The following is a 23,299-nucleotide window of genomic DNA, read 5'->3' as shown; positions in this document are numbered from 1 at the left end:
TGGTTGTGGAGAATAAGATCATAAGACACAGAATTTATAGAAAAACATGAAGTGTCCTGCCACTGAAATGATACATTGAACAAACCTGGATTGTTAAGTCTTTCATCTTTTAGACTGGGTTGCAGCTATCATTCACATGTAAATCCCAGAACTTCCTGGAAAGCACCTTATCAAGTGAACTTAAAGTTTTATTGCGAAAAGTGACATTTCTGCTCAGCTCTGCAAATGTTCATGGACGTGTGTGTGTGTGCACATGAGAGAGAAAATGTCTATTTCCATCCTGTATATCTCTCTGTCTATTTGAGAACAGATGCCTTACTTCTGTTGGTGAAAATATTGTTGTAAATCATAGCTGGGTTCTCATAGATAGATGCAAGGGAGAGAGAATTCCTCAAGTAGGATAGTATAAGAATCCTGGGAGACCCCCATTTATCGTTTACTTCCTAATGAATAAACATTAAACAACAGCTCCTATTTCTTACAAATTTGGTTTCATTTTTCTTCTTTGATTCCCTGCTAAGATTTAAGGGAGACAAAATTCCCCTGAGAATCCTGGGGGAGCCCTATTTCTGGTTTACTTTCTCATGAACAAACATTAAACACGAGCACCTATTCATTTCTAATTTGGTTTCATTTTTCTTGTTTGATTCCCTGCTGTGACTACACTGTGCCTGGATGGTTGACAGGCTGGGAGATTGTGGGTTGGGGCTCGATTGACTGAATGCTTTATTGTTCCAGAAGGTGTAGAAGGGGACAAAGCTTCAGCAGAAATCCAGCAGAGCTGAGCACAGACCGACATACTCCTTGGGAACAGGGAGATCAACAGAGGACAGAGACACCAGGACCTGAAATCTGAGCTGACACCAGACTACCCTGTGCTCAGTGCTTTGATTAGCAGTGCCAACCCTCCACCTTAACCAAGCTTCCCATTAGACAACACCCTCCATATACAGGATCTAATCCTTGCCATCCTGAAGCCTGTGAGGAGTCTCAGACCATAATTATTCACTTCAATGTGTGCAGTCAATTCATTCACTTTTGTCACAATGCGGCACATATTCAGACACACCATTTTTAGTTTCAATTTTTGTGATCGCTGGTACATTTACTCTCCTTGTCCCTTTCTCTGATGTTCATTTTCCACATCACCTCACTGCTCACCAGCCTTGGTTTGGATTGGCCATGCTAAATTGCCTACAATGACAACAATGGGTTTCGCTTCGGCGGGTCGGTGTGGACTTGTTGGGCCGAAGGGCCTGTTTCCACACTGTAAGTCTAAGTCTAAGATGTGCAGGTTAGGTGGGTTAACCATGGGAAATGCAGGGTTACACAGTTACATAGCAATAGAAGTAGGGGAAGGCCATTTGGCCCATCCAACCTGCTCCACCATTCATTAAGATCAAGGCTGATCCATTCATCAGCTGAGATCCTCCTCCCTGCATTGTCCCAACTACCCTTAATTCCCCTACCATTGCAAAAACCCATCCAACTGTGTCTTGAGTATACTAAATGAAGCTGCCTCTACTGATTCCTTGGGCAGAGAATTCTACAGATTCACTACTCTCCAGGAAAAGCAGTTCCTCCTCATCTCTGTCCTAAATTTACTCCTTCTAATCTTGAGCCTGGTTTCATTCACCAGTAGAAATGACTCAATAAGTAGAGCTTCATCCCCACAGTGCAATGAATTCCCATTTTGCACCAAAACCTCGGATTTACTCACTCACTCAGTTGCTGTCTCACAAATGCAAGATTTAATTGTAACTTCTTCTGCTCCCATTAAGGGCAAAACATCTTTGAAAGCTGCTCTGAAACTCCAGCCTTCACAATCACACTTCTGCTCTCACTGAAGATGATTAGAGTCACATAGAACGGAATCAGACCCTTTGTCCATCCAAACATCATTCCTGATGAAGTGCTCGGGACTGAAATGCCGACTCTCCTGGTCCTCAGATGCTGCCTGACCTGCCACCTTTTCCAGCACCACACTTTGACTCTAATCTCCAGCATCTGCAGTTCTCACTTTCTCCACATCCCAAAGTATCACCATTTAAGCAATACACCGTCTTTCTGCTTTTTTTTCATAGCAAAGGCTATAACTTCACTTCGTGGTACTGCGTTTGCCACGTGTTTGAAAATTGTCATCTTCTCTACTTCGGGGAGACCGAGAGTAAACTTGGGGAACGGCTTGGCGAGCATCACAGCTGGGTCTGGAGAGGCCATCCAGACCTCCCAGTCACCATCCATTTTAATTCCCCTTCCCACTCCCTTTCTGACAAAAACATCTTAGGCTTCCTCTATTGCCACAATGAACCAACCTGAAAATTGGGGGAACAACACCCCATCTTCCGCCCGGGCAGCCGACAGCCTGCAGGACTCAACATCGAGTTCTCCAATTTCAAATAACCTCCCTTTCCATCCCCCACTTCCACTCCTTCCTGCCACCAACCTGATTTCTTCCCCCCATTGACTAATCAGGCCGTACCCTCTCCCTGTCTTCACCTATCCCCACTTTAGCCCCAGCCCGAGCCCCAGCCCCTGCCTCAGCACCCACCTCCAGTCCTGAAGAAGGGTTCCACCCGAAACATCAACTTCTCCACTTCCTGATGCTGCCTGGTTTGCTGGGTCCTTCCAGCCTCCTGTCTGTCTATTTTGCCAATTGAGACACAGACCTCGACCACGTTTCCAGAGTCTGTCCTCCCCCCTGGGTTCACCCCCTTTCCCTTCAGTTGCTGCAAGTCAACAATTGAACTCCGGAAAGAAGTAGAAATGTCAAAGGGGGCGAGAAAAGAGAGTGCCGTACTCACAGATCTTAGACAGAGGAAGGGGTTTGCAGTCTGGGTGAAGCTCAATGTGGATTCAGAAAGAGAGGAGCAGGAGGAGCACCTTCAGAAACTCATGGTCCAACTTCCGCATTCAGACAATGGGATGGCTCTGATTGGCAGGAGGATCAATTTCGTTCTGGTCCTCCACGGTTCCCTATTGGACCATCAAAGGAAGGTCGGGCGCCTTTTTTTTGCGGGTACCGATGAGCATGCCCAGAGCTTTGATGACACCGGTGGGCATGCGTACTGCGTTACTGACACCGGATAACATGCGCAGTATGCTCACTGGGGATGCTGGTGTTCCCGTCAGATTTTAAGAGTCCGAATGCCAACAGGAAAAAAGGGGTAGAGGCAGAATTTGTTTTTCCTTGTGGTTCGACATTGCATTGTTTTTGCATTCTGTCTGGCTGCTCAAATTTTGTAAGTCTTTTCCCCACGTTGCGGGGCGAGTCCTGAACTGGAGGGCATGGGTTTAGGGTGAGAGGGGAAAGGTTTCTGAGGGGTAACCTGTTTACACAGACGGTGGTGCGTGTCAGCCAGAGGAAGTGGTGGAGGCTAGTACAATGATAATATTTAAAATGCATCTGGATGGGGATATGAATAGGATAGAGTCAGAGGGATAAGGGGTCAAATACTGGCAAATGGGTCACTAGATTAATTTAGGATATCTGGTCGGCATAGACGGAAGGGTATGTTTCTGTGCTCTGTGATGCTATTTCTAGATAGTTGGAACCAACTTCACAAGACAAAGACTAGGCCATTCACCCCTTACATTCAAGATCAGAGTGGTGCTGGAAATGCACAGCAGGTCAGGCAGCATCGAAGGAGCAGGAAAATCGCCGTTTCAGGCAAAAGCCTCGAATACTGCCTGACCGGCTGTGCTCTTCCAGCACCACTCTAATCTTGACTCTCATCTGCAGTGCTCACTTTCGCCCATTCACCCCTTCCAGCCTGTCCTGAGCAGTGGCCTGACTGTGCTGGTTTCAGTGAAAGTTTCAGGTGGATTTCAGCAGCTCTTTTAAAAAACCTTGAACGTGCTTTCTGGCGTTAACGATGTTTCTGAAGATATCATTTTAGGTATTCTCAATTTTGAAGATCAGCCATTTCTCACCCCTCCCGACTCCCAGGTAGAGTCATCGCGACCCATTCTCTCTCTTTCTCTCTCTCTGTGTCTGTCTTTTGAAGGGCTTGATACAGAGGTCAAAGATGGTTCGAGGCTCGAGAAAGGATGGGTGGGGTGGGGTGTGGTGTGGTGTGGTGTGGTGGGGGCTGGGGAGGAAAGAGACAGAATGGATGGGGGACAGAGAGAGAGAAAATGGAGGGGGTAGAGTGAAACTGTGGCGGGGGGGGACAGAGAGAGAGAGAATGAGTGGGGTTGATAGAGAGATTCAGCGGGGGAGAGAGAGTGGGCGTGGAGGAGAAGTGGGCGATGGCACAGGGCAGGGTGACACTAGGCACACGGATACACAAGATGGTCACTGAGCCATCAGTTGGCCAAGTTGACACACAAGATGTCCGCCGGATCACAATACTGAGAGAAACAGCAGAGCAGATACAGACACTGCCTGGGGACCACCAGAATGCCAGCACAATGGTCTCACAACCCAGGTGATTAGTTTAAAGCGGGTGGGGGAGAGAATACACATGAGTAATGAACACTGCCCGCCGAAGTGTCTGGGTCCGGCCAACACCTCTTATAGAAGTGCGAACAGCTTGATACAGACTCGATCCCAAATGCTAATAGCCAGGGCTGCAGGAATCCTCCTTCTCAGGAAGAGTAATTAGTGCCCATTACTACAACAATGGATTTCCATGCAGACATTGAAATGGACAATGTCTTCACTGAAACTGACAACGACTGTGCGGAAATTAACAAAGGCTGTGCCTGAACTGACAATGATTGTATCAACTATCAACGATTCTGCAAGGACTACCATAAACAAATCATGTTACAAAGACAAGAATCTCATCCCTGACCGATTGTATCACAAGATGGATCAAAGTTTCTTGACGTGTGCTCCGGGTGGAGAGAAGTCTCGCAGCTGACACTGTGCTGTTGGTGTCTTTCTCTCCCGGAGCCCCGGGATTCCCTTGTGCAATAAACTCTGTCATTGAACCGCAATTCTGACTCCGAGCCTGGTGTTTTTCCCCACAACAGGGGAGAGAGAATGGGGGTGGGGAGAGAGAATGGGGGATTGAGGAGAGAGAATGGGGGGGGTGGGGAGAGAGAATGGGGTGGAGGGATGGGGGAGAGAGAATGGGGGTGAGGTGCGGAGAAAGAATGGGGGGTGGAGAGAGAGAATGGGGGTGGGTGTGGAGAGAGATTGGGGGGAGGGGAGAGAGAATGGGGGGAGGGGAGAGAGAGAATGGTGGGAGGGGAGAAAGAATGGGGGAGGGGAGAGAGAATGAGGGAGGGGAGAGAATGGGGGTGGGGGAGAGAAAATAGGGAGGAGAGAGAGAATCGGAGAGAGGAGAGGAAATGCAAGGGTGGCAGAGGGGAGAGAGAATGGGGATGGGGAGAGAGAATGGGGGAGGGGAGAGAGAGAATGGTGGGAGGGGAGAGAGAATGGGGGGAAAGGGGAGAGAGAAATGGGGGAAGGGGAGAGAGAATGGGGAGGGGAGAGAGAATGGGGTGGGGAGAGAAAATGGGGAGGGGGAGAGACTGAGGTGAGAGAGACTTGGGGGAAGGGAAGAGAGAATGGGGGAGGGGACAGAGAATGGGGAGGGGGAGGTGAGAGAAAATGGAGAGAGATAGAATGGGGAGAGAGAGAAAGGGGGAGAATGGACATGGGACAGAGGGTATGGTGAGAGAGAGTAGTAGGGGGCAGATGGTGGGGAGAGAGTAGATGGAGGGGACAGAGGATGGGGAAAGAAACGACAGGGATGCAGAGGGTTGTGTGAGGGAGAATGGACAGAGTGTTCAGAGGAAAGAGAGAATGGACAATAAGCTGGGGCTGGAGAGAGAATGGACAGGGGGCACTGCAATTGGCGGGGGCAATGGACAGTGAGCACTGAGGGTGGTGGGCAGAATAGATGAGGGGCTGTGAGTGGCGGGGAGAATGAATAGAGGGTGCTGGACTGGCGGGGAGAATGGACAGGAGGCACTTTGAATGGCGAGGGCTAATGGACGGGGGCACTCTGAGTGGCAGGGGATAATGGATAGGGAACGCTTGAGTGGCAGGGGAGAATGGATGGGGGTGCTGTGGGTGGCAGGGGAGAAATGGCCAAGATCAAAAGGGTTCATGACAGTCAACACTTATCAGATTGTTCCCTGGAACAGAAAAACTTGCACTGAAGGCTCCCAGAAGAGGGGTGTCTCATATGTATTCCTTCAATTAGTTTTGAAATATTATTGTGTATCTTAAGTGTTAAGGTATACCTGCCATATAGAGAGATGGCTGTGGTTGTTGGAGGTCACTCATCTCAGTTCCTGGACGTCTATGCAGGAATTCATAAGGTAGTGTCTTAGGCTCAATCATCTTCATCAATGACCTTCCTCCATCATAAGGTCAGAGGTGGTGATATTCCCCAATAATTGCACAATGTTCAGCACGGTTCACAACTCCTCACAAACTGAAGCAGTTCAGTTTGAAATGCAACAAGACCTTAACAATATCCAATGGGCTGATGAGTGACAAGTAACATGTATGCCATTCCAATGCCAAACAATGACTCATCCCCAAAAGAGATAATCTGACCATTGCCCCGTGATATTCAACAGTGTTACTGTCACTAAACACCCCACTATCAACATCCTTGGGGTTTACCATTGACCTGAAACTCAAATAGACTAATCACAGACACAATGGCAACAAGAGCAGGCAACAGGTCAGGGATAATGTGGCGAGTGACTCACCTCCTGACTCCACAAACCCTGCCCATCTTCTACAAGGCACAAGTCAACAGTGTAATGGACTACTCTCCCACCAGCTTGGATGGGTGCAGCTTCAACAACATTCAAAAAGCTTGATACCATCCAGGAGAAAGTCACCTGCTTGATTGGCCCCATCTCCACATACACCCACTCCCTCTGCCCCACTGTTAAGAAGCAGGAATGTGTTCAGTGTGTAAGATGTACCACGGAAATTCACCAAAGATCCTGAGAAAATACCTTCCACACCAACAACCACTTCAATCCAGAAGGATCAGGGCAACAGATACTTGGGAACACAACCTCTTGCAAGTACCCCTCCAATCCACTCACCATCTTGACTTGGAAACATATTGCTGTTCCTTCAGTGTCCCTGGGTCTAAATCCTGGAATTCCCACCCAAAGGACATTGTGGGTCACCGTACCATTATGGATCACAGCAGTTGAAGAAGGTGGGTCACCACCACCTTCTCAAGGGGAACTAAAAGCTGGCCAGCCAGCGATGCACATGTACCATGAGTAACTTTTAGTAAATGATTGAAACAGAGGGTTGGAACCCGCAAACTAAACAAAAATCGAGGTTCAGGTGAAACAGATATAGGGCTTTGATCCTGTCCTGATGTGAGGACAAATAAAGAGTGCTGCACTGACACTGAATTGGAAATAGTGTTTAGAGTTGAATGCCTGCAATGCTTCACTCAGTGTATCAATCTAATATCGATTAAAGATTAGTTCCTGACGAAAACATCACCAATATACAACAAAGGACGTTTAAGAAGGCATATGCAACACTTGATTTCATCTTTTTAATGGTTGCTGTAGCACCCACAATCCCATGCGATCAAGAAACCGTTCTATCGGCCGTGTGCAGTGCTGATGGTGCGCATGTGTGAAATCGATCTGGGGCCCCGCCCCTCATCGCTCTGATGGACGGGGAGACGAACCTTTGGGAAACCCTGAAGGACCGGAAGGAGCCTGATCCTCCTGCCAATCAGAGCCCTCCTATTGTCTGAATGTGGATGGTTTTGACCATGAGCTACTGAAGTTGCTGCTCCCCCTCTCTCCCTGAATGAAGGTTGAGCTTTATCCCAGATTGCAACTTCCTTCCTCTGTTTAACATCTGAAAGTACCGCACTCTCTTTTCTCGCTCCCTTTCCCATTTCTTTTCACATTCTTGGGTTCAGCTGTTGGTTTGTAGGAGCTGAGGGAAAAAGAAAGTCAATCGAGGTGAAGGGACAGACTCTGGAAAAGGTTGGTCTAGATCTGTGCCTGTTAATGTTTGACAGGCTTTGTTTCCTGAGCTTGAGCCATTTACTTGTCTGGCAAAAAAGGATGGCCTCTTGATCCATGTTGGGGATGGAAGGAGATTATGCTGTGGGTGACTTGCTCGTAGTAGTCCAATAAGTATTGGATAAGTAATCATGACACACAAACCTTGAGTTATTGACTGTTTATTCGGGAGCTCACAGGGAGAGCCAAGACAACCTAATAATCACAAGTCACTCCGATGACAAACAAATTTGTGTGATTATACAGGTCACAATCATTTAACAATTAGCAATCTGTGAATTGCAGGATATTGAGCAAACTGAGGCACTTTGCCCAGTCACGTAGTGTCTGGACAGTGTTGGTTAGAACCTGTTAAGTATACAATAGGTCCTTGCAAAGAGAAGGATATTCCCAGGGAAGGAAAGAATTTGTTTATCAGGTAGCAGTACAGCTGCAAGGCCGAGTGTCTCTGTTGAGCCTGGGAAACACAATCTTAGCCTGGGAAACAGAAGCTTTGGCAAGCAGGCACTAAGCTGAGATTGAAAGTATTTTCCAGATTTTTAATATTTGACAAAATAGCTGACCAGAATATAATAATTCTCCCACAATTCCTTCCTCCTTTCCTTTCACCAAATCAGGAGGTCAGTTCAGAGGATCCGGCAAAAGGAGGGATGTAGCGGACCCAGTGGGGCTTGTTGGCCATGGGGGTTTAGAGTCGCCAAGGTAACTGTCATAGTCCAGGTCACCAGGATCAGGAGAGAGAGTGTCAGTGAAACCATCCATTGGTGTGGAAATGTCAGAAATGAGAAGGGGCACAAGTTGGGAAGATGCTGGAATATTCGGCATCAGAAGGCAGCTGAAATGGGCACAGCACTGTTTCTGGAAAATAATGCTATGTGCTCGCAGAACAAAACCAGCAATAAGAAGCACAAGGCCCTGGAAGAGAGCGGTAGCCCAAGAGCCAAGCCAGCCGCCCATCCATGTCCAAAGTCCCAACGGGGAGTAGTGTCATGGAGGGAGGAGGCTGCCTTGCCAATGTGGGCGGCAATGTTAGTAATGTTGTCACTGGAGTCAGGGATGTAGGTACAGCAGTCAGAGCCGATAAGGGCACAAGTGCCTCCTTTCTCGGCTAACAGGGAGTCTCCATGTGACTTTGGAGAGCAGTGACCATCCCTGCATTGAGCAGGTCAAAGGCTGAAGATGTGGCATTGACAATCTCTTCCAGAGTGGTAGCAATTCACTAACCCTCAACCTCAAGGTGGAGGGGAGCATAGGGAGGGGAGAAGGTAGAGAAAAGGTGCTGAAAAGTTGTGAGCACTCTCTTGATTTGTGGTTTGGAAGTCTCAAAAGGCAAAGTGTGGGAATGGTAAAGGAACGGGACAACATAACCTAAATCCCAGCTGCCAGTCCAGGAGGTAGGCAGCCAGGGGGAGGCCGTATGGCCACAAATGAAATCAGTGCCATTGAAGGGCAACAAATAATTGCATTGGGTTCCAATCCAAAAGGTGGGAAATGAGGAATTGATGGCAGTCTTGTTGGGAACCCTGAGGTTAAGTATGCTCCTGTCTGCAGTGGGCTGGTAAGCAGTTAAAGTAAGGAGTAGGGAGTGGAGACACTTACTGAAACCAGCCTGCCATCCTGAGGGATGCTTCCTCTTGATGCAAATACTTCCTAGATGTGGAGTCCTGGCTGTGAGATTGGTGAGGAACAGGGAGGGGGGTGTACGGGAGGGGTTGTATTTTTTTCTCTTCTCTACCCCCACACTACTGCCTAACTGCGGGAGTGCTTATATTTCCAACCCACACCCATGTTGTGTGTGTGCAGGTGTGAGACACAGTGAGAGACAACAAGTGCACGAATCTTCATTCACCTTCCACCACCAGGAAGAAAGGAAACACCTGAGTGGCCAGTGACAAGCAGTGCCCCTCTCAGAGGGCAATGCTGCATGATCACATAGTGAGGGGGAGGGCAGCGATCAAATCAAAATAGAGTTGGAGGGGGAAATAATACACTCCACTCCCTGCGGTGCCCACCTCTCTCTGAACAGCCCAAAGATGTTGGTGGGCACCGCGTGCTCCTTCTCCAGAGACACCCCGGCTCTGACGTACCCACAGAGGAGGGGCAGGCAGTCAGCCCTAATGACCCCCTCCACGGCCTGCTGCCTGGACTTGTTTATGGTCAGTTTGGCCAGGCCCAGGAGCAGACCCACGAGGAGGTCCTGTGACTGTCCTCCCCACTTCACACTGGGTGCCCAAACATCACAGGAGTGATAGTATTGAGGCTGGAACCAACCCTTGAATGTATCCATTGTATATCCCACTGATTGCCAGCGAAGGTGGGTATTATCCCCGTGCTCACCCACTTAGGAAACCAGGGGGATGTGAAAAGTTGTGACAGCAGCAGAATGACCCTGATGCAGCCCCATTCAGCAGGGTCAGCCTCATTAAAAGGTATGGATCTCAGGGGGATCCTTCCCTTGGAGTGGGTGGGAATATGGGCACAAACCCAGCAGCTAGAGCGGCTGTCCTTTTCTGCACAAAGCTATGTCCTGTAATGAAAAGTATTACACAGTAATTCCCATTTACTACAGGTTATCAGGCTATCCATTGTGTCCCAATCAAACATAGTCAGTGACAGAAAGATAAGGAAGAGTGCAGTGCCAGGCAGAATGATGAGACTGAGCCATTCACGGGTGAAGGCTGAAGATGTGTCTCTGACGGGGTCTTCTGGTGTTCCTCCAGGAGGTGGCGCTGGTTTGCATTGTGTAGTGTGTGTCCATGCGGCCTCCCCATGACCTTCGAGTAAAAAATGAGGTCTGCAGATGCTGGAGATCACTGCTGCAAATGTGATGCTGGTCAAAGCACAGCAGGCCAGGCAGCATCTCAGGAATAGAGAATTCGACGTTTCGAGCATAAGCCCTTCATCAGGAATAAGAGAGAGAGAGAGAGAGCCAAGCAGGCTAAGATAAAGGGTAGGGAGGAGGGACTAGGGGGAGGGGCGATGGAGGTGGGATAGGTGGAAGGAGGTCAAGGTGAGGGTGATAGGCCGGAGTGGGGTGGGGGCGGAGAGGTCAGGAAGAGGATTGCAGGTTAGGAGGGCGGTGCTGAGTTGAGGGAACCGACTGAGACAAGGTGGTGGGAGGGGAAATGAGGAAACTGGAGAAATCTGAATTCATACCTTGTGGTTGGAGGGTTCCCAGGCGGAAGATGAGGCGCTCCTCCTCCAGCCGTCGTGTTGTTGTGCTCTGCCGGTGGAGGAGTCCAAGGACCTGCATGTCCTCGGTGGAGTGGGAGGGGGAGTTAAAGTGTTGAGCCACGGGGTGATTGGGTTGGTTGGTTCGGGCGGCCCGGAGGTGTTCTCTGAAGCGTTCCGCAAGTAAGCAGCCTGTTTCACCAATATAGAGGAGGCCACATCGGGTGCAGCGGATGCAATAGATTATGTGTGTGGAGGTACAGGTGAACTTGTGGCGGATATGGAAGGATCCCTTGGGGCCTTGGAGGGAAGTGAGTGTGGAGGTGTGGGCGCAAGTTTTACATTTCCTGCGGTTGCAGGGGAAGGTGCCGGGGGTGGAGGTTGGGTTGGTGGGGGGTGTGGATCTGACGAGGGAGTCACGAAGGGAGTGGTCCTTGTGGAACGCTGATAGGGGAGGGGAGGGAAATATATCCTTGGTGGTGGGGTCCGTTTGGAGGTGGCGGAAATGGCGGCGGATGATACGTTGTATGCGGAGGTTGGTGGGGTGGTAGGTGAGAACCAGTGGGGTTCTGTCTTGGTGGCGGTTGGAGGAGCGGGGCTCAAGGGCGGAGGAGCGGGAAGTGGAGGAGATGCGGTGGAGGGCATCGTCGATCACGTCTGGGGGGAATCTGCGGTCCTTGAAGAAGGAGGCCATCTGGGCTGTGCGGTGTTGGAACTGGTCCTCCTGGGAGCAGATGCGGCGGAGACGAAGGAATTGGGAATATGGGATGGCGTTTTTACAGGGGGCAGGGTGGGAGGAGGTGTAGTCCAGGTAGCTGTGGGAGTCAGTCGGTTTATAATAGATGTCTGTGTTGAGTCGGTCGCCCGAGATAGAAATGGAAAGGTCTAGGAAGGGGAGGGAGGAGTCTGAGATGGTCCAGGTGAATTTCAGGTCGGGATGGAAGGTGTTAGTAAAGTTGATGAACTGTTCAACCTCCTCGTGGGAGCACGAGGCAGCGCCGATACAGTCATCGATGTAGCGGAGGAAAAGGTGGGGGGTGGTGCCAGTGTAGTTGCGGAAGATGGACTGTTCCACATATCCTACGAAGAGGCAGGCATAGCTGGGTAGGTAGCGTAGGTAGGTTAGCTCAGCTGGTTAGAGTGTGGTGCTAATAACGCCAAGGTCGTGGGTTCAATCCCCACACTGACCATGTGCAGCGCTCGTCTCGTCAGCTGTGCTGTGTCAAGGTTCTTCCACTGACACCCTCCTTCGACTGACTGAACTGGTCCTCACACTTAATAACTTCTCTTTTCAATCCTCCCACTTCCTCCAAACTAAAGGAGTTGCCATGGGCACCCGCATGGGCCCCAGCTATGCCTGCCTCTTCGTAGGATATGTGGAACAGTCCATCTTCCGCAACTGCACTGGCACCACCCCCCACCTTTTCCTCCGCTACATCGATGACTGTATCGGCGCTGCCTCGTGCTCCCACGAGGAGGTTGAACAGTTCATCAACTTTACTAACACCTTCCATCCCGACCTGAAATTCACCTGGACCATCTCAGACTCCTCCCTCCCCTTCCTAGACCTTTCCATTTCTATCTCGGGCGACCGACTCAACACAGACATCTATTATAAACCGACTGACTCCCACAGCTACCTGGACTACACCTCCTCCCACCCTGCCCCCTGTAAAAACGCCATCCCATATTCCCAATTCCTTCGTCTCCGCCGCATCTGCTCCCAGGAGGACCAGTTCCAACACCGCACAGCCCAGATGGCCTCCTTCTTCAAGGACCGCAGATTCCCCCCAGACGTGATCGACGATGCCCTCCACCGCATCTCCTCCACTTCCCGCTCCTCCGCCCTTGAGCCCCGCTCCTCCAACCGCCCCAAGACAGAACCCCACTGGTTCTCACCTACCACCCCACCAACCTCCGCATACAACGTATCATCCGCCGCCATTCCGCCACCTCCAAACGGACCCCACCACCAAGGAAATGTAAAACTTGCGCCCACACCCCCACACTCACTTCCCTCCAAGGCCCCAAGGGATCCTTCCATATCCGCCACAAGTTCACCTGTACCTCCACACACATCATCTATTGCATCCGCTGCACCCGATGTGGCCTCCTCTATATTGGTGAAACAGGCCGCTTACTTGCGGAACGCTTCAGAGAACACCTCGGGGCCGCCCGAACCAACCAACCCAATCACCCCGTGGCTCAACACTTTAACTCCCCCTCCCACTCCACCGAGGACATGCAGGTCCTTGGACTCCTCCACCGGCAGAGCACAACAACACGACGGCTGGAGGAGGAGCGCCTCATCTTCCGCCTGGGAACCCTCCAACCACAAGGTATGAATTCAGATTTCTCCAGTTTCCTCATTTCCCCTCCCCCCACCTTGTCTCAGTCGGTTCCCTCAACTCAGCACTGCCCTCCTAACCTGCAATCCTCTTCCTGACCTCTCCGCCCCCACCCCACTCCGGCCTATCACCCTCACCTTGACCTCCTTCCACCTATCCCACCTCCATCGCCCCTCCCCCTGGTCCCTCCTCCCTACCCTTTATCTTAGCCTGCTTGGCTCTCTCTCTCTCTCTTATTCCTGATGAAGGGCTTATGCTCGAAACGTCGAATTCGCTATTCCTGAGATGCTGCCTGGCCTGCTGTGCTTTGACCAGCAACACATTTGCAGCTCCCCATGACCTTGCCTGCTGAACGGGGAACCAGCAGGACTAGGGACAGGCCTTTCCATCTCAGCTCCAATATACCCCGGGCCTAATGCTGAGGCTTGGCGGACCCGTGAATGTAAACTCTGAAGAGTTTTGGTTAACTGATGCAAATATTTCCCACTTGTCCAACACTAGAGAGTCAGCTGTTTCAGTCATTGGGATGGTTTTGATTCATCTACAAAATACATCTAGTCTTATTAGACAATATTCATAACAATGTACGTGACATAATTCTATAAAAGCAAGTTGCAGACAGGGAAAAAGGCTGACCAGGCAAGGAGGGGGTTAACAACCTCAGGGCATCCCTCTTACAGCATGCATCCTGTTTGTTTACAAATTAAACACCCTTCAGCTCTTTTCCCAGCTGCTTTCTGGAAAGCTGGGTGACATCAGGTTTGTAATACAGTATTAACCATTTCCTTCTTGCCCAAGTGTGTACAATAAAGCACATAATTAACTGAAGTAAGCAGCAGCAAAGAAGGAACACAAACCAGTCCATCAGGGGTCACCCACATTTCTGTTTGAGTATCAAAGGAGTACCCTATTTGAGGCCATAGTTTGTGCTGCTCAGCAGGGGGCTTCCCCTGTGATTTCAGTCCCATACCCAGGCCTGGCATTCCTATCCCCATATTGTCTCTATCCGGGTTTTACTGGGGACCCAATGGGACCAGAAGTTTGGGGTGTAAGGCTGCCTGCTTGGAAGCAGCATCCATCTGCTCATTCCTTTGGAAGACTGTATCCATTGCCTCAGCGTGAGCTGAATATCTTGGATAGCTGCCAGATTGATTGGACAAAACAGCATTACTATTCGTCTGCCCCGTGGGGGTTACAAATCCTCTAGGTTCCCACAAGGCTCTGTAATCATGGGTCACACCAAAAGCACAGTGAGAGTTGCAGATCTCAACCCCGGGAGGGGTCTCTCAGTTCCGAGATCAGTTAAATGAACACTAGGAGTATGGTCTGTTTCAGTAAGGTGTCACACTTTAATTAGTAACGGCCGGGCAAAGATTTGTCCAGCAACACTGATATTAAAAGATTCTGTGTTCCTCGGAGAAACTGCGTGATTAACTTGGAATGAAATATCGATTTTCATATGTTTCTTAAGAGACTGTACAGCCTTAATTACAGAGTAAATCCAATAAAATTACATAATGAACAACAGCTTAACCCAATGACATTTCCTGGGAACAATCTCCTCATACCTGTGCTTCTAGGTTAGCTGGGATGGTCAGTAATGCCCTATCTAGCTTAATTAGATCCATACTATGAAGAAGGCATTGTTTGCTTAATCTGTAATTCAGTTAGCTCAGGAATGCAGAAATGCAGCTTTTAGCCATTTTAAACACAGTGTTAATTTGCAGCCTGAAGCCATGTTGTTATATTACTTTATATTGAGATGCCATTTTGTGGTTAATAAAAGCTCCTGACAACAGCCTAAATCCAGGTATTAGATCCTCATCTGGTGTAGACCTGCTCTGTCACTCAAAAGAAAACTAGATTTACAATTTAAAGCCATACGTGCTATTCTGCTAAATTAATCCAGTTGATTTGTTTTTGTTTAAAAATATGAAAACCTCATGAATAGTTCTTCCAGTTAATCACTGGATATTCAAATTTCTCTTCAAAATTAAAGATCACAACAAAACTGGGTGTCATTGTGGGATTTGGAATCTGGAGGGTGTGCTTGGTAAAGTTTGAATGAACAATATTTCAAAGTGAATGTTATCGTGTTCAGTACTAAGACTTTCTGGAGATGAAAAATTTGCCCCTGTGTGTTTTGCAACACTTAACCAAGGTCAGTTCCATAGAATATGCAGTCAGGTTGATGCGAGAGTTAAGAGCTGGGGCAAACATCAGAAATAATGGAGGCAGGAGAACAGCAATTAGAGTTAGAAAGTTAGCCAAAAATATAAAAACAGGAAGGAAAGTTTCATCAGCTTTTCTTAAAAAAAACTAACAAATTAAGTGTTGGTTCTGTTAAAAAAATGAGTCTGGGAATTCAATAACAGAGGATAAAGAGATGGTCGGAGAATTGAAAAGAGCTTGAATCTGTCTTCACTAGAGAGGATACAAGTAACAGCTTAGAACTAGATGGAAATCAGGAATTGAAAGGGAAGGAGGAACTGAAGACAACTACAATGACCAGGGAAGTAGTACTGAGTAAACTGTTGGAACTACGAGTTCACAAGTCCCAGTTGGCCAAAGTATTTCATTCTAGACCCTTAAAGAAAAACTACCTAGTGAAATAGTTAATGCATTGGTTTTAATTTTCCAAACCTCATTAGTTTCAGGGGAGGTTCCTTTAGATTGGAAAACTCCTTTCTTCAAAAAGGCAGACCGAGAGTCTACCTCCTTCCCAAGATCCACAAGCCTGACCACCCTGGCCGACCCATTGTCTCAGCATGCTCCTGCCCCACTGAACTCATCTCTACCTACCTCGACACTGTCCTTTCCCCCCCAGTCCAGGAACTCCCCACATATGTTCGAGACACCACCCACGCCCTCCTCCTCCTCCAAGACTTCCGTTTCCCCGGCCCGCAACGCCTCATCTTCACCATGGATATCCAATGCCTCTACCTTTATCCACCATGACCAGGGACTCCAGGCCCTCTGTTTTTTTCCTCTCCAGACATCCCCAACAGTACCCTTCCACCGACATTCTCATTCTTTTGGCCGAACTGGTCCTCACCCTTAACAATTTCTCCTTTGAATCCTCCCAGTTCCTCCAGACCAAAGGGTAGCCATGGACATATGTATGGGCCCCAGCTATGCCTGTCTCTTTGTTGGTTGTGTAGAACAGTTGATCTTCCATAATTACACCGGCACCACTCCCCACCTCTTCCTCCGCTACATTGATGACTGCATTGGCGCCACCTCATACACCCGCGAGGAGGTTGAGCAATTCATCAACTTCACCAACACATTCCACCATGACCTTAAATTTACCTGGACCATCTCTCACACCTACCTCCCCTTCCTGGACCTCTCCATCTCCATGAATGACGACTGACTTGACACTGACATTTTTTACAAACCCAACGACTCCCTCTTCCCACCCTACCTCTTGCAAAAATGCCATCCCGTATTCCCAATTCCTCCGCCTCCGCCATATCTGCTCCCAGGAGGACCAGTTCCACCACGGAACACACCAGATGGCCTCCTTCTTTCGAGACCGCAATTTCCCTTCCCACGTGGTTAAAGATGCCCTCCAACACATCTCGTCCACATCCTGTACCTCTGCCCTCAGACCCCACCCCTCCAACTGTAACAAGGACAGAACACCCCTGGTGCTCACCTTCCACCCTACAAACCTTCGCATAAACCAAATCATCCACTGACATTTCTGTCACCTCCAAAAAGACCCCACCACCAGGGATATATTTCCCTCCCCACCCCTTTCCGCCTTCCGCAAAGACCATTCCCTCCGTGACTACCTGGTCAGGTCCACGCCCCCCCCTACAACCCACCCTCCCATCCTGGCACTTTCCCCTGCCACCACAGGAACTGTAAAACCTGGACCTACACCTCCTCCCTCACCTCTATCCAAGGCCCTAAAGGAGCCTTCCACATCCATCAAAGTTTTACCTGCACATCCACCAATATCATTTATTATACTAGTTGCTCCCGGTGCGGTCTCCTCTACATTGGGGAGACTGGGCACCTCCTAGCAGACCGCTTTAAGGAACATCTCCGGGACACCTGCACCAATCAACCACACTGGCCCGTGGCCCAACATTTCAACTCCCCCTCCCACTCTGCCGAGGACATGGAGGTCCAGGGCCTCCTTCACCGCTGTTCCCTCACCACCAGACGCCTGGAGGAAGAACGCCTCATCTTCTGCCTCGGAACACTTCAACCCCAGGGCATCAATGTGGACTTCAACAGTTTCCTCATTTCCCCTTCCCCCACCTCACCCTAGTTCCAAACTTGCAGCTCAGCACTGTCCCCATGACCTGTCCTACCTGCCTATCTCCATTTCCACCTATCCACTCCACCCTCTCCTCCCTGACCTATCACCTTCATCCCCTCCCCCACTCACCCATTGTACTCTATGCTACTTTCTCCCCACCTCCACCCTCCCCGAGCTTATCTCTCCACGCTTCAGGCTCATTATTCCTGATGAAGGGCTTTTGCCCGAAATGTCGATTTCGCTGCATCTTGAATGTTGCCTGAACTGCTGTGCTCTTCCAGCACCACTAATCCAGAATCCGGTTTCCAGTATCTGCAGTCATTGTTTTTACTTCGAGAACAGGAAACTGCAGACCATTTAACTTAACTTATGTCATAGGGAAAATGTTCAAAGCTATGATTAAAGATGTGATGACAGGGCACTTGTATAAGTTCAGGCAGCGTGAATCTGTTTTTGTCAATGAGAAATAATGTTGTAATACTGTTTTGAAGAACTGCCTCTCCGCACTGCGACTGAGCTGATGAATCTCCAGTGCCGATAGGGAATGGAATCCCTTCCCACAATCCCCACATTTCCAGGCTTCTCCCCAGTCCTGGTATCCTTTTCGCTCCCTGTTTCTGATGAACAATTGAAACTGTGATCACACTCAGGAAACGTGTACAGCCACCCCCTGCTGGGAACAGGGTAATGTTTCTTCACCTGTGTAACTGCTTACAGCTCCTTCCCACAGACAGCTCACTGGGGCACACTCTCTCTCCCAACAAGGGGAAAAGACATACAAAAGTTGAGGAGTCAGACAAAATGCGGAAGCAATAAAATGTCGAATCACGGGGGGAAAATATTGTGGCTCTCCCCCCTTTTTTTCCCTGTTACCATTTGGACACTTAAAATCTGTCAGAAACACCAACATCCCAAAGAGCACACTGCGCATGTTTGCCGGTGTCACCAACGCAGTGCGCATGTTTATCGGTGTCAGCAAACATCTGGGCATGCTCGTCACTGTGCGTTAAAAAAGGTGCGCGATTAAAAGTCGATTGCCCAATAGGGAGCCCTGGAGGACCGAAAGGACGTTGGTCCTCCTGCCAATCAGGGTCACCCCATTGTCTGAATGCGGAAGTCGGACCATGAGGTTCCGACGCTGCTGCTCGTGTCTGAATGAAGAATGAGCTTTATCCCAGACTGCAAATTCCTCTGTCCGTTATCTGTGAGTACGGCACTCTCTTCTCCTGCCACCTTTTCCATTTAATCTTCATTTTGGGGTTCAGTTGTTGACTTGCAGCAACTAAAAGAGAAGGGAGTGTGTCGGGGTGGGGACAGACTCTGGAAACGTTGCTCCAGGTCTGTGTCTGAATTGGCAAAATAGACAGGCAGGAGGTTGGAAGAACACAGCAAGCCAGGCAGTATCAGGAGGTGGAGAAGTCAATGTTTCGGGTGGAACCCTTCTTCAGGATTGGGGATGGGTGTAGGGGGTGATGCAGATAAAGGGTGTGTTGGGTGGTGAAGTGGGCATAGGTGTAGACAGGTAGAGGGTTCGACCTAGGCAAAAGTGAGGACTGCAGATGCTGGAAACCAGAGTTTAGATCAGAGTGGTGCTGGAAAAGCACAGCAGGTCGGGCAGCATCGAGGAGCAGGAAAATCGACGTTTCGGGCAAAATCCCTTTATCAGGAATTTCCCCAGGTTAGGGGAGTCCAAAGCTAGAGGGCATATGTTTGAGGTGAGAGGGGAATGATTTAAAAGGGACATGAAGGACAACTTTTTCACAGACGGTTGTGCGTGTATGAAACGGACTGCTAGAAAAGTTGGTGGAGGCTGGTACGATTATATTTAAAATGCATCTGGCTGGGTACATGAATCGGGATGGTTTGGAGTCGTGTGGGTCACGTGCTGCCAAACGGGACGAGATTAATTTCAGATATGTGGTCGGCACAGACAAGTTGGGCCGTAAGGTCTGTTTCCATGCTGTGAAAGCAGAAGTGTGGTTGTGAAGACTGGACTTTCTGGGTTTATTTGGAAGTACTCGCTTTTGGACACTGCTCCATCATCAGGTGGTTGTGGAGTACAAGATCATATGGAAAAAGATTAAAGTGTCCTACCACTGAAATGATGTATTGAACAAACCTAGATAGTTACGTCTTTCATCTTTTAAAGTGGGTTGCAACTATCATTCATGTGTAAATCTCGATAACATAAGGTTTTATAACAAAAGGTAACAACATCTGGGCGGCATGGTGGCTCAGTGGTTCTTAATTCTGCCTCACAGCGCTTGGGACCCAGATTCAATTCCAGCCACTGGCCACAGTCTGTGTGGAGTTTGCACATTCTCCCCGTGTCTGCATGAGATTTCTCCAGGTGCTCCGGTTTCCTCCCACAATCCAAAAATATGCAGGTTCGGTGAATTGGCCATGCTTAAATTGCCCATTGTGTTCCATCCATTGGTCAGGGGTAAATATGGGGAATGGGGCCTGGTGGGTTACTCTTTGGAGGGTTGGTGTGGATCTGTTGGGTCAAAGGGCCTGTTTCCGTACTGTACAGAATCTAATCCAATCTCAGCTCAGACAATGTGTTCAAAGTGTGAGGTCAGAGTCTGTCTTTATCCCCATCTTGAATCTGACTAGTTCTGTTTCTAAAGTAGGAATTTATAAAATGCAACATGTTCTGACAGCTTGCAGATTGTGCATTTTTGAGCGAAATAGAATTTATCTGAAAATATAATTCTGCAAATGCAAATTCACCCCCATGGACCTGTGTGTGCTTACATGCATGAGACAGCAAAAAAGTTTATTTCCTTGCTGTGTATCTCTGTCTATTTGGTAACAGATGCTTTATTTCTGTTGGCGTAAATATTGTTGTAAGTCATAGCTGGGTACTAATAGTTAGATATAAGGCAAAGAGAATTCCTCAAGTCGGGCACTATCAGAATCCTGGGAGACCCCTATTTCTGGTTTACTTCCTATTGACAAACCTTAAGCATGAGCACCTGTTTATTTCTATTTTTTTGTTTCACTTTTCTTGTTTGATTCTCTGGTACAACTACACTCTGTGTCTGGTCGGTTGTCAGGCTGGGAGATAGTGGATTGGGTTTCGATTGACTGAATGTTGTATTGTTCTGGAAGGTGTAAAGGATGTGGGGGGGGGGGGTTGGGGAATCAAAACTTCAGAAATCCAGCAGAGCTGAGAACAGACCAACATCTTACTCTGTGGGAACAGGGAGATCAACAGGACAGACAAACCAGGACCTGAAATCCGACCTGACACCGGATTACTGTGATCAGTGTTTTGATTAGCAATGCCAACCCTCTTCGGGCATGAGCCCTTTTTCAGGAATGAGGAAAGTGTGTCCAGCAGGCTAAGATAAAAGGTAGGGAGGAGGGACTTGGAGTAGGGGTGTTGGAAATGCGATAGGTGGAAGGAGGTCAGGATGAGGGTGATAGGCCGGAGCTTCCTGTTTGACTACCCCCTCGATATTCAAGATCCAATCCTTGTCAGCCTGAAGCCATGTCTATGTAAGGAGCCTCAGATCATAATTATTCTCTTCAATGTGTGCAATCAATTCATTCACTTTTGTAACAGTGCAGCACGCATGCAGACGCACTGTTTTCGGTTTTAATTTGTATGATCTTTGCAATCCGGTTTTGATTGCTGATACATTTACCCTCCTTGTCCCTTTCCATCATTCTGTGATGTTCATTTCCCACATCACTACATTGCTCACTGGCCTTGATTGGGATTGGCCGTGCGAAATTACCCATAGTGCCCAGGGATGTGCAGGTCAGGTGTATTTGTCAGGGTAATGTAGAGCAGATGGGGAATGGGTATGGGTGGGTTCCCCTTCAGAGGGTCGGTGTGGACTCGTTGGGCCGAGTGGCCTGCTCCCACTCTGTGGGGATTCTCTGTAGCGAATGAATAGGAGCAAACGGTGCAGGACAACGCAGGCGCAGTGCGTGCGCCCGGCTTGGCCACGCCCACCCTCTCAATCGTCTGAGTACAGGATTTGGGAGATTACGTTGTAGCTGTCCAGGACATTGGTTAGGCTACATTTGGAATATTGTGTGCAGTACTGGTCTCTCTGCTGTAGGAAGGATGTCATGGATGTTGTGAAACTTGAAAGGATTCAGAAAAGATTGGCATGGATGTTGTCAGGGTTTGAGCTGAACAGGATGGGGCTGTTTTCCCTTGAGTACCAGAGGCTGAGGGGTGATCCTACAGGTTTCTATAAAATCATGAGTGACATGGATAGGATAAATACACAAGGCATTTCCCTGGAATGGGGGAGTCCAGAACTAGAGGGTAATAGGTTTAGGGTTGGGGGGAGATTTGAAAGGGCCCTAAGGGGCTACTCTTATATTCAGAGGGTGGTATTATGTAAGGAATGAGCTGCCAGAGGAAGTGGTGGAGGCTGGTACAATTACAGCATTTAAAAGGCATCTCGCTGGGTATATGAATAGAAAGGGTTTAGAGGGATATGGGCCATGTGCTGTCAAATGGGACTAGATTGATTTAGGATATCTGATCGGCATGGATGAGTTGGACCGAAGGGACTATTTCTGTGCTGTACATCGGGTAGACAACGGTCCTCAAAATTCTGTTCCCATTAGGCTCTCCCTTAGCTCTATTGCACATGATAGCCGACCCAATTTAGTCCCAGCTGCCAGCACCCGGCCCATATAGGGGCCAAGTGATGGCAAACGTGACTAGATTACTTTAGAATATCTGGTCAACTCGGACAGATTGAGCTAAAGGGTCTGTTTCTGTGCTGTGTGACTCTAATTGTCTCCAGTGAAAGCAGAAGTGTGGTTGTGAAGGCTGGACTTTCAGGGCATGTTTTGCCCTGACTGGGAGCAGAAGAGTTTGATTGACGTGTGTCGGTGTTAATGCCTTGACGTCTCATTTTGCTCCCACCTTCCCGGGGTCATTAACCATTTTGTGTCTGGCCCTTCCTCAAGAAGCTGCATTACAGGTTCACCCTGAATTGGCACTTTGTTTTGCTTCCCAAAATCAGACCTGCTCACTCTCAGCAGGATCCCAGTGTTGTGAAAGATATTAACTTTCAGGTGGAGGCATCCAAAATTCAGAGAGATGTCAGTCTTGATGTTTTTGCTTTTTCTGTCTCTGTAAGATCCTGAATCAGCACCTTCAGGGGAATTAGTTAGAGCGGAGTGAGAACAGAGGGGAAGGGAGAGTGGGATGGTGCTTTCAATTTTGTGGAACAACACAAGAATATTCCACAGAAAGTCGAGTTGCTTGTTCTGAATTTCTACCCTGCACTGATAGTGATGACTTTTGTAATCTCTTTTTGCAGAGTATTTGAAAATCTGAAGACTGAAGTTTCAAAATCAACGAATGTAGGGCTTATGTCCGAAACATTGACTCTCCTGCTCCTTGGATGCTGCCTGACCTGCTGTTTTGCCAGCGCCACATTTTTTGACCGACTCTCCAGCGTCTGCAGTCCTCACTTTGATGTCAATGTCTGACAGTTACTCAATCCATCGGGACAGCAACTGTTTTGGACTGTGATTTCTG

The 23,299-nt window shown here is 48.7% G+C and overlaps 2 protein-coding genes and 1 non-coding gene across 3 annotated transcripts in view; 2 read left to right on the top strand and 1 right to left on the bottom strand.

Annotated features, from left to right (window-relative positions):
• Positions 1–23,299, top strand: part of LOC132808009 (zinc finger protein 850-like) — a 622,390-nt gene that overhangs the window by 22,329 nt on the left and 576,762 nt on the right. The gene's annotated exons all lie outside the window — the stretch shown is intronic.
• The window catches only part of LOC132808063 (zinc finger protein 721-like), a 229,860-nt gene that overhangs the window by 109,730 nt on the left and 96,831 nt on the right, over positions 1–23,299 (bottom strand). The window lies entirely within an intron of this gene.
• Positions 12,271–12,344, top strand: trnai-aau (transfer RNA isoleucine (anticodon AAU)). Its single transcript has one exon. It is a non-coding gene; the product is annotated as a tRNA-Ile (tRNA).

This window comes from Hemiscyllium ocellatum (genome assembly GCF_020745735.1).
Source record: "Hemiscyllium ocellatum isolate sHemOce1 chromosome 27 unlocalized genomic scaffold, sHemOce1.pat.X.cur. SUPER_27_unloc_3, whole genome shotgun sequence".
NCBI classification, from domain to species: Eukaryota; Metazoa; Chordata; class Chondrichthyes; order Orectolobiformes; family Hemiscylliidae; genus Hemiscyllium; species Hemiscyllium ocellatum.
The sequence above is the reverse complement of the archived record's forward strand: the minus strand, read 5'-3'. Positions and strand labels throughout refer to the sequence as shown.